The sequence below is a fragment of the Helicoverpa armigera genome, chromosome 15, assembly GCF_030705265.1.
Source record: "Helicoverpa armigera isolate CAAS_96S chromosome 15, ASM3070526v1, whole genome shotgun sequence".
NCBI classification, from domain to species: Eukaryota; Metazoa; Arthropoda; class Insecta; order Lepidoptera; family Noctuidae; genus Helicoverpa; species Helicoverpa armigera.
In genome coordinates, this window is record NC_087134.1 from 6,446,156 (window position 1) to 6,458,870 (window position 12,715).

Below are 12,715 nucleotides of genomic sequence, written 5' to 3' on the forward strand. Positions count from 1 at the left end.
TCTTTTCATCAGCTATACGTAAGTAGCTACTATTTCCATTAGCTTCAAATATCGATTAGTGTTGAAAATAATATAGTTAAATCACGACAAAATTATTCATAACAACAAGCCAATAACATCGGCGTGAAGCCGTGAAATGTCAATTTGCGAAACTTTATCGAGTAATCTTCGCCCGATACGACTTTAAATGAACACTTGTAAAGCTTTGATCGGCGCGTACTCGGCGAGACGTCGAAACAAAGTTAACTCGGCAACCGCGAGCCTACTTCTTAAATTATTCCCCAAAAGATTTTCTAATTTGTTCTCTCAGTGTTGCGAGCGGGAACCGCAGGCACGAACACATGCGGTCCCGGAGCCCTCCTCGCAAGAACCCATTATAGGCCTACCGTCGCCCTCCCAGAGTGTCTTATACATCGCTCCACGCTTGCCTTTTGACAGCATCAAGCACCACAGTAAAATAAACCCTAACACTTATTAATACGTCTCAAAAACGCATGAATGGTCGGACATGTGTTTAGTGCCGTATTCGCGCCGCGTGCGCCCTTTGGGTAATGTTACGTAATAGGTAAGAGCCGTGATTTTGTCAAAGGTAAGAAAATTGGTTACGTTAGTGGGTAATTTCGGCTACCGAGATAAACGTGAATTATGTGTCTGCGGATTAATCCGAAGATTTGATGCTGTGTTGTGAACTTGTGACGTAAGTCATTTCACTTAGAACTTTATTCACAAGTCGAAACTTATTATTGGTTTGTTACGTCATGCATTATAATTGCTTTCAGCATTTCAGTGTTGATTACGTAATTGAGTATTACATACTTAAAATCAATGTTCAATTTAGGTACCTATGTGTATATTATAGGATTGTCATTGTTCGAGACAAAACTGTTATCTATAGGAAAGCCCTAACATAGCCATATGTATCTTATTTCCCTAATTGGGGTCATCTAATTAGCACGTACGGCGCGAAGTCACTATCGACCGACATACTGGGTGCGGCGGAAATTATATCAAGACTGTGGATCAACTATGTGTTTTTACTTAGCAAATTAAAATGTTAACGTCTTCAAATTGTTTTAAGTTTTTTTAACGCTTACCTAAATTCCACTAACAGGTCTTTAAAAAAACATCTTCTATGTACTTATGTACAGACATTTCTATACGTGAAAAGTTCCATGGGAGAGCTATATCGATGTATTGTGGTCCATGGTGGACGCCGACCCCCTTATTCGGAATCCCATAAAAGTGCTTTAACTAAAACACTACGAGTGTAAGTCCGTAACCATTTCGTTTTATCGAAAAGAAGTCTATTTTTTGTACAGTTTATTTTTATGTATTTGGGCCCCTAGGTGCAAGTAGAAATAGCAGGTAGACACTGCCTATAGTTTCCCAAAAATCTTATAAAGTTATTTTTCAAAGCACTATACAACAGATACATTTTGTGTTATTTGTTACTTTTTATCGGCCTGTGTGAAGTGAGGAACATCCAATTTTCATTACTGTTATTGTATCTCGCACAGCGGAAAACTGACAATTAAGAGCTCAGCCGACCAGAAAACTGTAAAAATAAATAAAGAAGAAAATTGCTGAGTTTATTTCCAAACTAACTAAAAGCTTTACATTTCTGCGTTTAACTGAATTACGCACAAAGAAAAGCTTTCCGAGAATATCAAAGAAACGAAAAAAGTTAAAAATTAAAAATTTGATTACATTAACCGCGGCGGCGCGGCGGCGGCGATACTTCATTTCTGTAACGAGATGCAAGGGCCCTCCAAGTCTCACTTTGGTTGCGTGACCTAATTTAAGGGCACGTTATTTTGCTCACTTAATTTGCCTCATTCGTGTTTGCTCTGCGAATGAGGAACCTTTGCTACGGTGAATTTTTATTTTTCTTCTGCGTAAACTTAATTGAGTGGGGAGAGGAGAGCCGCGACAAGACGCGACGCGACGCGGCTCGGCGCGGCGTGGTCGCGGCTCCGGCTCGCTCCAACCTCTATAAACATTTATTGTCGCTCTACATCTCACTAACTTCACTTTTACAGAGTTTTATGTCCGAAAAATTTACGCGAGGAACGTTACTCTGCGGCCTTTATTGCGACGGTGGAATGCCGCGGGCACACTGCCGTAATTGAATGTAATTTCGTTAGCTTCTTTCGTTTACCGCTGTAAAATAAAATTTTACGTCTTATTTATTGTCACAAGCAACAATATCTGTACGGGCTCCTCTCCCCCGCGTGTGTACGACGAACACGAACAATAAAGCGTTGCTAATAAACCCCGAACAATCACTACATATTTTAATGTACTTTGTCAAATAAAATTTAAGGAGCATTATTGTCGGAGATATGGTGTATTTAGAGAAGAAGATTTTTATCACCTATAAAAGTGAATGCCGCGTATTGCGAGTGGCTCCCTGTTCAACGAGTTCAATTAATTTGAACGGGACTGTATAAGTACGAGCCCAATTCAATTAGTAGTTAAAAAAGTAAATAGCATATTGATCCGGCGCAAGTTATTGGAGAATTCGTTCGTAGTTAATGGAAAACTCATACTTATTTAACGGACGTCACTTGTTTTACTGTAAATAATGAAAATGAATGAAGATAAATTCGATGAAATACGTTATAACTTCGAATATTAAATTAATCTTGAACGAAAGCGTATTGCATATAAATTACACGCGTTGAAGGTAGACAACATGAATGTTTGACAGATTTTAAAGGTAAACCGTATTTACTTGTTATATATACTTGGTTCAAAAGAAAAGTACTCCGCTACCATGAAGGCCTCCTTCAACGTCATCATCATTGAAATAATAAAGGTATTAATTTCCCGAAATACTGAATAATCGATAAGTTATTATCGGGAACCCGTAGGTCGTACGTCAAGGCGTGACACACCGTAATAAGGCTTTTAAAATGCGCCCATTCGTTATGAAAATGTAAACGAATACCGAATATTTATTTGCTCGTTAAAAATAATAGAGTTGTCCCCTCTTGCCTTGTAGTGGCAGTAGTGTGGGAACTTGTGAATACACACATGTTTTACTTTTATGAGCAGTTGTTAAAACCAGCTTTTTGTTTAAATTCAAATTCAAATATTTATTTCGGATTTCTCCATATTTTTAGTGTTAGTAAACAAAACAAAATGTTAATTCACTTTTGTTTTCGAGTGCCTTCCCAAGAAGAAGTCATTTCTCCATTCGTCGTCACTTTTTTTTCTTTTAGTACATAATACGCGTAAATATAGGTATGTGTATGTATATAGCTCTCGCTAGGAGACTAATAACACTAACCTAAATCTTCTAATCATCACAAAAAGCCATCACAAATCGTACAATTTACACAGGCTTTACAAAGCTCTGAACTACAAAATGACAGCTGTATCAATTTAATCAGGTAAATACGTAAACACGGCACAAACAGATTGTCGGCTAATGAAGCCTCGGTGTACATCTATCATATTATACGCTGGAATGCCATGACCGCATCGCAATGCATTTGAATTCGACAGTATATATGAGAACGAAATGTGGTATGTATCACCTAATCCTATTAATATTTCTATCTATGCTACTGTGGGATGGAAATGGTTTGTACATTTGCTGTCATTTGATGGAAGTATGGTTCTGAATTTGATTGAGCTTTTTGTGTCAAATTACTATCGATATACGGGGGCATCTGTGTCTAATGTGGTTCCCGGTGGTTAGTAAATGTCTTATTGTATATGAGAATTTGCATAGAAATCAGGATCAGGCCCGACAGATTTTTTTTGACATATGTGTTTTATTTTAAGGAAGCCATCACCATCTTGATGGACAGCCGCTAGAGTAACTTAAGCTTGGTCTAAATGGCTAGTCTACTTAATTAACTATCAGCTAATAACAAGCAATAGGTTACTGCGCATTTGTAATGAGATCTCTGATTATTACCTACCTATATTATAATACGTAAGGGTGTGCGTAAATGTACAATTATATTACTGTGTCTGTGTGTGTGCTGGACTCCTAGATCAAAGGCGATATTCGATGCATTGTGTATGACGTTTACAAGACAGGGTAATTATTGTATTATGTTCGTTCCGTTCTAAGCAGGGTGTATTATTGTGTTCGAAACTGATATCCTAGTTGATCTTGCTAGCTCTCGGTAAGGCTCTAATTAGGTTTAAGTGCTCAGCTAAATTGAATAATTTATCTCAATTAGTTTAATTTGGAAGGAGGTAATTACAATAAAGTATTGTTCGGGCAAATTCTTCAGTAACTTTAGTCTTTAATACTTTTATAGTAGTAGAGCTTAGTCGTAAGACATATTTATTTTGATCCTGTCTCACTGAGCTAACTTTACAGCCAAGATCGGATTCCATAAACAAACACACAAAGGCGCACAAAAATATATTTTTAGAGCACGTTGTATAGTGTTCTCACGTACTCCGTCGTACGTCATTATCTCGACGCTTTGACTCTTCACTGCGGGGTTTTACTTCAAGGGCCCGTCGTCATGGCAACGCCAGATTTGCCGAAAATACGACGCACAGCATACAGATTATCCCGTATTTTAATGTAGGGAACACGCTTCAGGCATCCGGACGGCACGCCAAACTTGTTCACTAGGTAAATAGTTTAAGTTTGCGAGGTTGTTGTTACACAATATTGCGTTATAAAGTCATTTTCGTGTAATGTCAGCGGTGGAGTTGCCAACTTGATTTAGACGCCGCCGCTATGCATGGCGTTGCTACTTGTGTCATCAGTTATTAGCTAAGTATGTTAGGATCAGGGTGGCGGGATTATGTCAAGATTTGGAGTCATTATTTCAGCACTCGAAATAGGTGGAAAAATTTTTCAATCCTGAGCTCACGCAGCAGTAATTTTTTGAAATCTAGGTGATTGTTGATTTAATCAATACAAGACCTTCAAAGAGCTTCACTATTGACTATGAACTGTCGACGATGTCTTATTTTCAAAATAAGTACATGAAAAATATATGAAGCTTTAAGTTTTAATTCTTGACTTTGCAGTAAAATCTCTTCAGCGCACACTTTAAGTCTTTACAAAAGACGTATCGTAAGCCAGTAAGCCCAATAATTAATACAAAGAGCAATTCCGTTACCCACGCACCTGTAAATAAACAAACGAGTATCTAATAAAACATTTAACCTGAACAAAAGAACACCGAAAAAATACGCAATTAATCGAGGACGCCACGGCAGTGCAATATGTGGGGCCATTAATTTAATTCAGTGTACGTGCGCCCGAGACACGGTTTTAACCTTAATTGAGATTTAAGAACAGCTCTGGGGCGGGATGTTTTTGTGTTCGGATGCAGCCCGCGGCAAGACGCTCCCTCTAAGCCTCCGGTCCTCCTTCTCCTCTAAGAAGGTAACGTAGCTATGTAGGTATCCGTTTTGCCTTTTATAATTCAGATGTTTGCGCGCGGAGCCACTTTTAGCCTGCCTAATTAAATGTTAAGTGACTTATTGTGAATGCGTATTTCGAAGGAAAGCGCTTTGTAATCCGGCCTTTTTTCTGTCTTGGAATGCTTTAGCGGAGTTTCTGAAGGAAAATGCGATCATGACGTCAACTTTTCACACGCTTTTATTTATGAACTTTTTAATATTGCATGTTTTACTTTTTTAATGAAAGGTTATTTTAATGAAAGCAGCAATTAAAATATAACGTTTTTAGATCAGTTATTTTGCTCGAGGCCTCTTTTTCGTAAATTACCTCATTTCCTATTGTAATACAAGAAACATTAGAAAAATACCGACGGTAGACTTATTCCTTAATAGGGCTCCTAATAACAGATTTACAAAAACATTTTTCCATTGTCAAGCTCATTAATTCCCTCAGGCAATGTGCGAATTCCGGAAACTTCATCAGTACATTACGGCAAAATTTTGAACACCAAACATTTTCATGTAATAATTTATGAAATAAATTTTTGAACACATCAAACCGTGTATAGATGCATTAATACCATAATGCCTGCTTAAAAGGTTTTTGTAAAATAAACCTTATATTTTATTCTCAAAGCAAAGATGCGCAAGACGTTTAATACCTTTACAACATCATACAAAATTCGTTGTATCTAATTCGAGGCTTATCTTGCCATCTGTAATCTCGCCCCCGTTGCCTACTGCGAAGGCCTACTACATACCTCAAATATCTCCCGCGCCCTCCCCGCGGGCCTCACCCCCGCGGCTTCCCTCCAGCACCCTCCAGCCCTTGAGTTCTTAGCCGAAGTTCATAATACCCTATTAGTGGCGTACACGACCGACAAACATACTGTATCAGACTAGTTGACTTACTCCGCGTTAATTTTTGAGTGTCTGCTTATTGATTTGTGTCAGGTAGTGTTGGCATATTGTTTTAGTTTTGAAATTAATATAACTTGTTTAATAGAGTTATGGATATGACTGAATGTTTTGATATGTAAAACGTTCCCTTAAAATGTATGTTTTGCAGCTTAGAAGCATTAATACTCTTAACAATGAAGAGGAAGTTAAAATTAGGTTATGAATGAAGTAGAGCAGTGAGACCGAAATTGTATCTACGTCACCAAAAGTCATGACGTAATAAACTTCCACCCTAATTGGTGGATCCCCCAAAAATGTAACAAAATAAGCTAGAATCTTGCGAAGAGAATAAATAGGTAAGCAACGTCTCCCTGCGGGGTGGGTTCACCGGACCGAGTAATAAATCTGTTGACAATCTTTAATTCGCTCGCCTCGTCGCTCAGCGCTCGTCAGATAACCATCTCTTCATAAAAATGAAATCTCCCTTTAAGAAACAACCCTCATTTGTCTATTGTTTAATGCTAATACTTTAGTATTATTAAAATGTTACCTAATTATCGCAGCGGATTGCGAGGGAGATTATGAAATGTAATTTGTTAAGTTCTTGTTCTGAACTTATGTTACGCAAGTAATGTTTTATTGCTTGTAGTTACTTGAGTTTCAGAAGCTACTATTTGGATTGTATTGACTTTATTTTCTCTATATGTCCTCCAAAAAAGTTAAAAGCTACCATTTTTTCCTCTTAGCCAATGCAAGTTATGGTAGCGCAGTCGAGTACAGAGCACCGATCTGCATGCAGCCGACGTCCCCCAACTATCTGTTAACCGGCAACTAGGCTAATAATGTCATATAAAACGCAGGCTGCAGTAAAATACACGTGGCGCCGTGACGACAGCTCGTTCACAACTGGCCGCGTCCGGCGTAAATTGTAGCCTGCGCCTATGAGGGTAGACGGACAAAACCCGAATTACAGCCAAATGGGACGCTGTAATTTGTACATTGCCGGTGAGACTCGACTGAGAGAAATTGCTCTTTGTGCTATGTAGGTCAGATCTCAGGTCATTAATGGCCGCTCTCGTATTTACTCTATTACTTTAGTTCTTCTATTGCATTGTGCTTGTTTATTTATTTAAGCTGAGAAAGAAGTAGCTTTTTTAAAATACAGAACAGTATTTTTCTGTTGAAGTTGTAGTCCTCACATATTCAGTAAATGCTTCGAGAACTCAGCCTAGCTATATGTAGCCTACACAAAAACTGATCATAATAACTCTTCAGTGAAACAGTTCCGCCCACACTTATAATCAAAACAGTGGAACAAGGGAAGGCATGAAACACGTATTATTTAGCGCAGCATGTGCGTCGGATGCTGCAATAGAAATGAAAACCGAATCACAAAGGGCAGCGGCCATTAGCCCGGATATAGCAGCTTAGCGGCACAATGGGGCTTTGGCGCGACCACGTGAACGTTCCACCAGCGGCATGCACCCCATACTCGCTATACCTACGTGTCTATTGGCCAAAATTCACCTTTGTTATGGGATTACGAATTTGTAGCCAGCGTATGTGATGAGCACTAGTGATGCCATCATTTTACTACGAAAATTAATAGCGAAAATCAATTCTCGCCATTCTCGGATCAAAATTACAGCCCCAATTATTTTTGCAAAGTGATGTGTTGGTAGACTAATTTATTTACGTCAGCGCGTAATTTAATAATTTGTAAAAAATTAAAAGCTTCGTTCGCTTCAGTGAGCCGAGCGCACTTTACCGATCGTCGGAAAACTGCGAACAAAATATACAGCAATTATCTGCGTTTATGCAGGATGCCTATGTAGCTGAAATAAAATGTGAATTGTATAAAATAATATTAACAGGAAATCCGAATCGGAATTAAGGCAAAAAAACTTTCAATTGAATCCAACAAAAGTCAGGCACTTTAATATTAAACGCTCAAGTTTGGTAAATTTAATAATTTACCAGCAGTCCTTGGGGTACCGCACGGAAACTAAATAATGTCTTAAAATGTGAAAGTTTTTGAGCAGAGCATAAGTCCCTGTAGATGGTACGAAGGAGGGTGCAACTAGTTTCGTCGGAAGTTATTCCGTGGCATCCCTTGAGCTCCGATAAACAACAGTTGCACAGACCACGTCACGATCACAACTGATGCCCGATATTATTTGTATTTATTTTTCTCTTATGTTATTTCCGTTTGTATTTTATTCTGTGCTGAACATAAGTTTTTATACACGGATATTGTATAGTTTTGTGTTGACGAAGCATTAAAGCAATTAAATTACTCATGCGGGTGTCACCGATAAATGCAATTCCAGAGAGCATTAAAATGATGAGCACGAAGCACTTTGTTTAAACTAATCACTTATTTTAAAGCCACTTAACTATTAAACACATGCAAATGAAATCGCATTTTAGTAGAAAACAAACGTGAACTTTAGAAGCCATTTGGAACGCAACTAAGCCATCTCACTGCATATTAAATTCGAAAAACAAATATGGCGAAGTTTGCATTGCTCTGTGAAGCACATGTCTGCTTATGTGGGTTGACGTATTTATTATTTATTTGGGAATTCTCGGGGCTCCGACGCCCGACCGGCGGAGCCGACAACTCAGAATTATGGAAAAATAACTCATCTCCGACGACATATTGACTTCGCCCACAGACGGGAAATAGCGGCACGCATCCTTTCGGGAATTGCACCGATACTTGACGATACTGTTGTGTTCGGCGCTTTTCGGTTTTAGCTTATTGCTCTTCCATATTGATGGAACGTGAGCAAACCGTTGTACTTCATAAAATATAGACTTGTAGCTAAACTAGCAATGCAAATAAAACTTACAGTTGAAGAGGATAAGTTATTACTTGCATTTGGACTATCACGAATTAATATTAAACTAATGCAAAAGTAAAGCTAAACATGAAGCAGTATCAAAATCAGGAATATTTTTACAACAATTCACCTCCCTACTGCCTATTGTAAATGATTTAAAAAAGGCAAATCAGACTCTAACAAAGGATACGGTACGAACCAAACCGCTGTTTATTTTCATCGCTCCATAAGAAAGCTACTTTCAGCAAAATGCCGATTTCAATAACAGAAGAGTTCATTGAATAGAGTTACCTCATAACATTTTTATTGTACAATAAGAGTTGTTCCGTCGACAGGGGAACGAAAACGGTCTGATATTGCTTATATCGGATGATTGGGGTGACGCTATGTAAGAAGATGAGCGAGAAATGAGAAAGCGAATCAAGACTTCGCTCCCCATTTGTTTTTGATATAAAATCTTTAAATGTCGCTTTAAATCTAGAAATGAGTGGAGCGAGCAATCGTTAAGCCGACATTAGGACATTGTGTTTTAGATCGTCTAGAGTTCAGGAGTTCGAACCGCAACCCCGACAGCGACTCGTTCACGTTAAGTGACTTAGAAACTGCGATTATTACGTTCCTCCACGAATGTACCTGCAATATATTTATATTGAGTGGTTACATGATCAAGATATGAGTTGTTATGAAATATTGGAAAATGAAGACAGAGGGGTTGCAACGAGATTGTATTACGATATGAAATGAAGCTTAGGGTGTATTGAGGTATCTATGCTAATGTAATCTGCATTTCTTTAAACCAATTTGAATTAGTTTTAATGCCAACTGTTAGAGCAGGATTATACAGCGGTAACTGCACGTAGCTCAGCTAAATTTTTAATTAGTCAACTAGGACCAACCAAATAAAATGGAGCTAACTAAACCGAAAACATGTTAAAAACTTCGAAACGGTTCACAAACAACTCATTAACCATTTAATCTTTAATTCCGTCTACAAAGTGTTGCCATAAACCGTCCCCTAAAAATGGGGAATAAAGTTTTATTCTTGAGATTAGAGGACTATATCTTGCAGTAAAGGAGATAAACAGAGTGTGTAAGGCGTAGACAGCCTGTAAACTATTTTCCATGTCAGCGAAAGTGCGCGTTTATGAACTGCGAGTTTATGACGCCGGGACCGCGGGTCCTCCATAAAGTCTGAACAGCGCAGGTGATAAAGCGAACGTTACTAAATTCCTGCTGCATTTTAACGAGAACACTTTTGAATTATTTCACGGTTTTTAAACAAGCTGTGAGTGCAGATTGTACGGTTTATGTCTTGTGTTTATTTTGATGGTGGGTTTAGTTTTGAGGCGTCGATTGATTTAAAAGTTATATCTGTTATGATTTTTGCTTTAGAAACTTGAACTTTTATTTGATTGTGAATTGTCGCATTAAGATCTTGCAGAAGGAAAAAATCGAATGAACGACGAACTCGATAGCATGTTTCTTGCATGTTTCTTGCATGATCCAATAGAGAAAAATAGCATTTGTACCTAACAAAGGTGTACCCACCTATAAATAAAGAAAAGATACCCAAAATAATTTGCCAATAGCCGCTGAAATAACGATTGGTCGTAAATTCTAACAATTACCTATCAGGTCGTTCTATTTTTAAATAAAATAATTTTGAATTTTTGTCGCATCTCTCCATGGAATCAAATAAAGCCTAGTTCATACACAACGTTCGATATTCGAGAAGCGTGTTATTTGGCGTCGCAGGTTGTCTGTCGGCCGTTCGGCTTCCCACCGGCGAGCTATTTCCGTTCGCTTGGATTCCATTTCCGACCTCCTCGATACGGTGTGTCCTTGGCTTTGTATTTCCAACGGCCTAATTGTAGGGAAATGTGACGCGATATGTTGAGCGTCATTTTGATGGGTTATGAGTTTGTACTCTTTGTGTGTTATGCGATCCTGGTACTTCTAGATGTAAGTTTTGGTAATTAGTAACTCAAATGAGGTTAGTTTTTTCACTTTTGGAAAAACATAACTCGAATGAAAATAGATTTACCTCTTTACTATAATTACGTACTGTAGAAAAATCTACTGGAGATAGTGTACAGGAAATATAATTCCAGCAGGACTAGAGTATCGTACAGCACCCCCGCAACCATAGTTAACATGACATTTTTAGACGACCCTATTCTTATAACATCCCCTGAATGGACTCCTAATAGACACGAAAATATGACAAAAATACGGACAACCATGCATCTTATACTTAGGTGTACTTATACCCCGCGAGGGAAGTCGGGGGACCCCAAAATATTGCAAGGATACATGGAGAAACTGATCTCTGGGCTGTTGACTTTGTTTTCGAGTAGTTCACGTTATATTGTGTGAGGGATAGTTTACCCCACTCGAAAAAATGAATGGCCGAAATACAAGCCTTATTGGACGAACATTCTTCTTGTTTAAGAGGCTTTGGTTTACTGGCTAGTATAGTTTATTATTTTGTACTGCTAGTAATTGGGTACCCTACCTTTTATTAGCGATGAGAGCTATTTAGAGTTTTGGAGTTTGATATTTTAAGTACATGGCATAAATATATCCCAAAGTTCGTGAAATATAAAATTAGGATTCATGAAACCTTTATTGTGTCAAGTGAAAACCCTAACATAATTTATTGTAGACGTAATTATGTTCTTGTACGATTCCAGATTGAAAAAGGTAGCCCTATAAAAACAACTGAATAAATACTCCGAATTCTCCAAAGATTTCAATACTCTAAAAACCACCCCATAAAACAAAACACGGCTGACATTCAAATCGCACGCAACGCGACACCGACACAACAAGACGGCGACTAATTTATTGCTCTCAGCAAGTAGGCGTCTAGCGAGTACCGACATATCGCGTCACAACTCAAACACACACTCCACGTAAGTGAATAAATGGGTAATTCGACACCAGCGGCCGATATTTCTTCGAACAAGTTCGGAGACTCCCCCTTACTTGTGTAAAGTCGATCAATCATCGGCCGTGCCCGACCGATCATTGGCTGAACTCTTTCATTTATCTAATGAGTTCCGAATGCCCCCCTGTTTGCCGGCCGGGTCGCACTTCGACACGTCTTGATGAATTAATCGCTCGGAAACGAGTATGATCGCTCTAATAATATTACGTACTTTATTGAATATCAGAAAGTATGTGGTTGAAACTTTACGATCGTATTAAAGTTTAGATATTTATTTTGTAAAGGTCATGTGGAAGGTACTTTATGGCCTACACGTGTACGCAAAATTTTAGCTTTTTAACCGGAGATCTTGTATCTCACATTACATTTTATGTGGCATTTGTAACCATATTCATCACATACCTTTGCCATTTTATACTTTCAAAAAAGAAGAACTAGAATTAGAGCGCCAATCTATTTCTTATATATCCGATATCATCGATATAAAATTACACCCAATATGCTCACAGTTAATGTCTGAATTCAAAAGACGAACAAACAATCCCACAGTTTCACGGCAGCATTAAATGCTCACAACCTGAACACCAGCCGTAACTGCAAGTCTCGGCAGAAAATACTTTCAAACTAATTT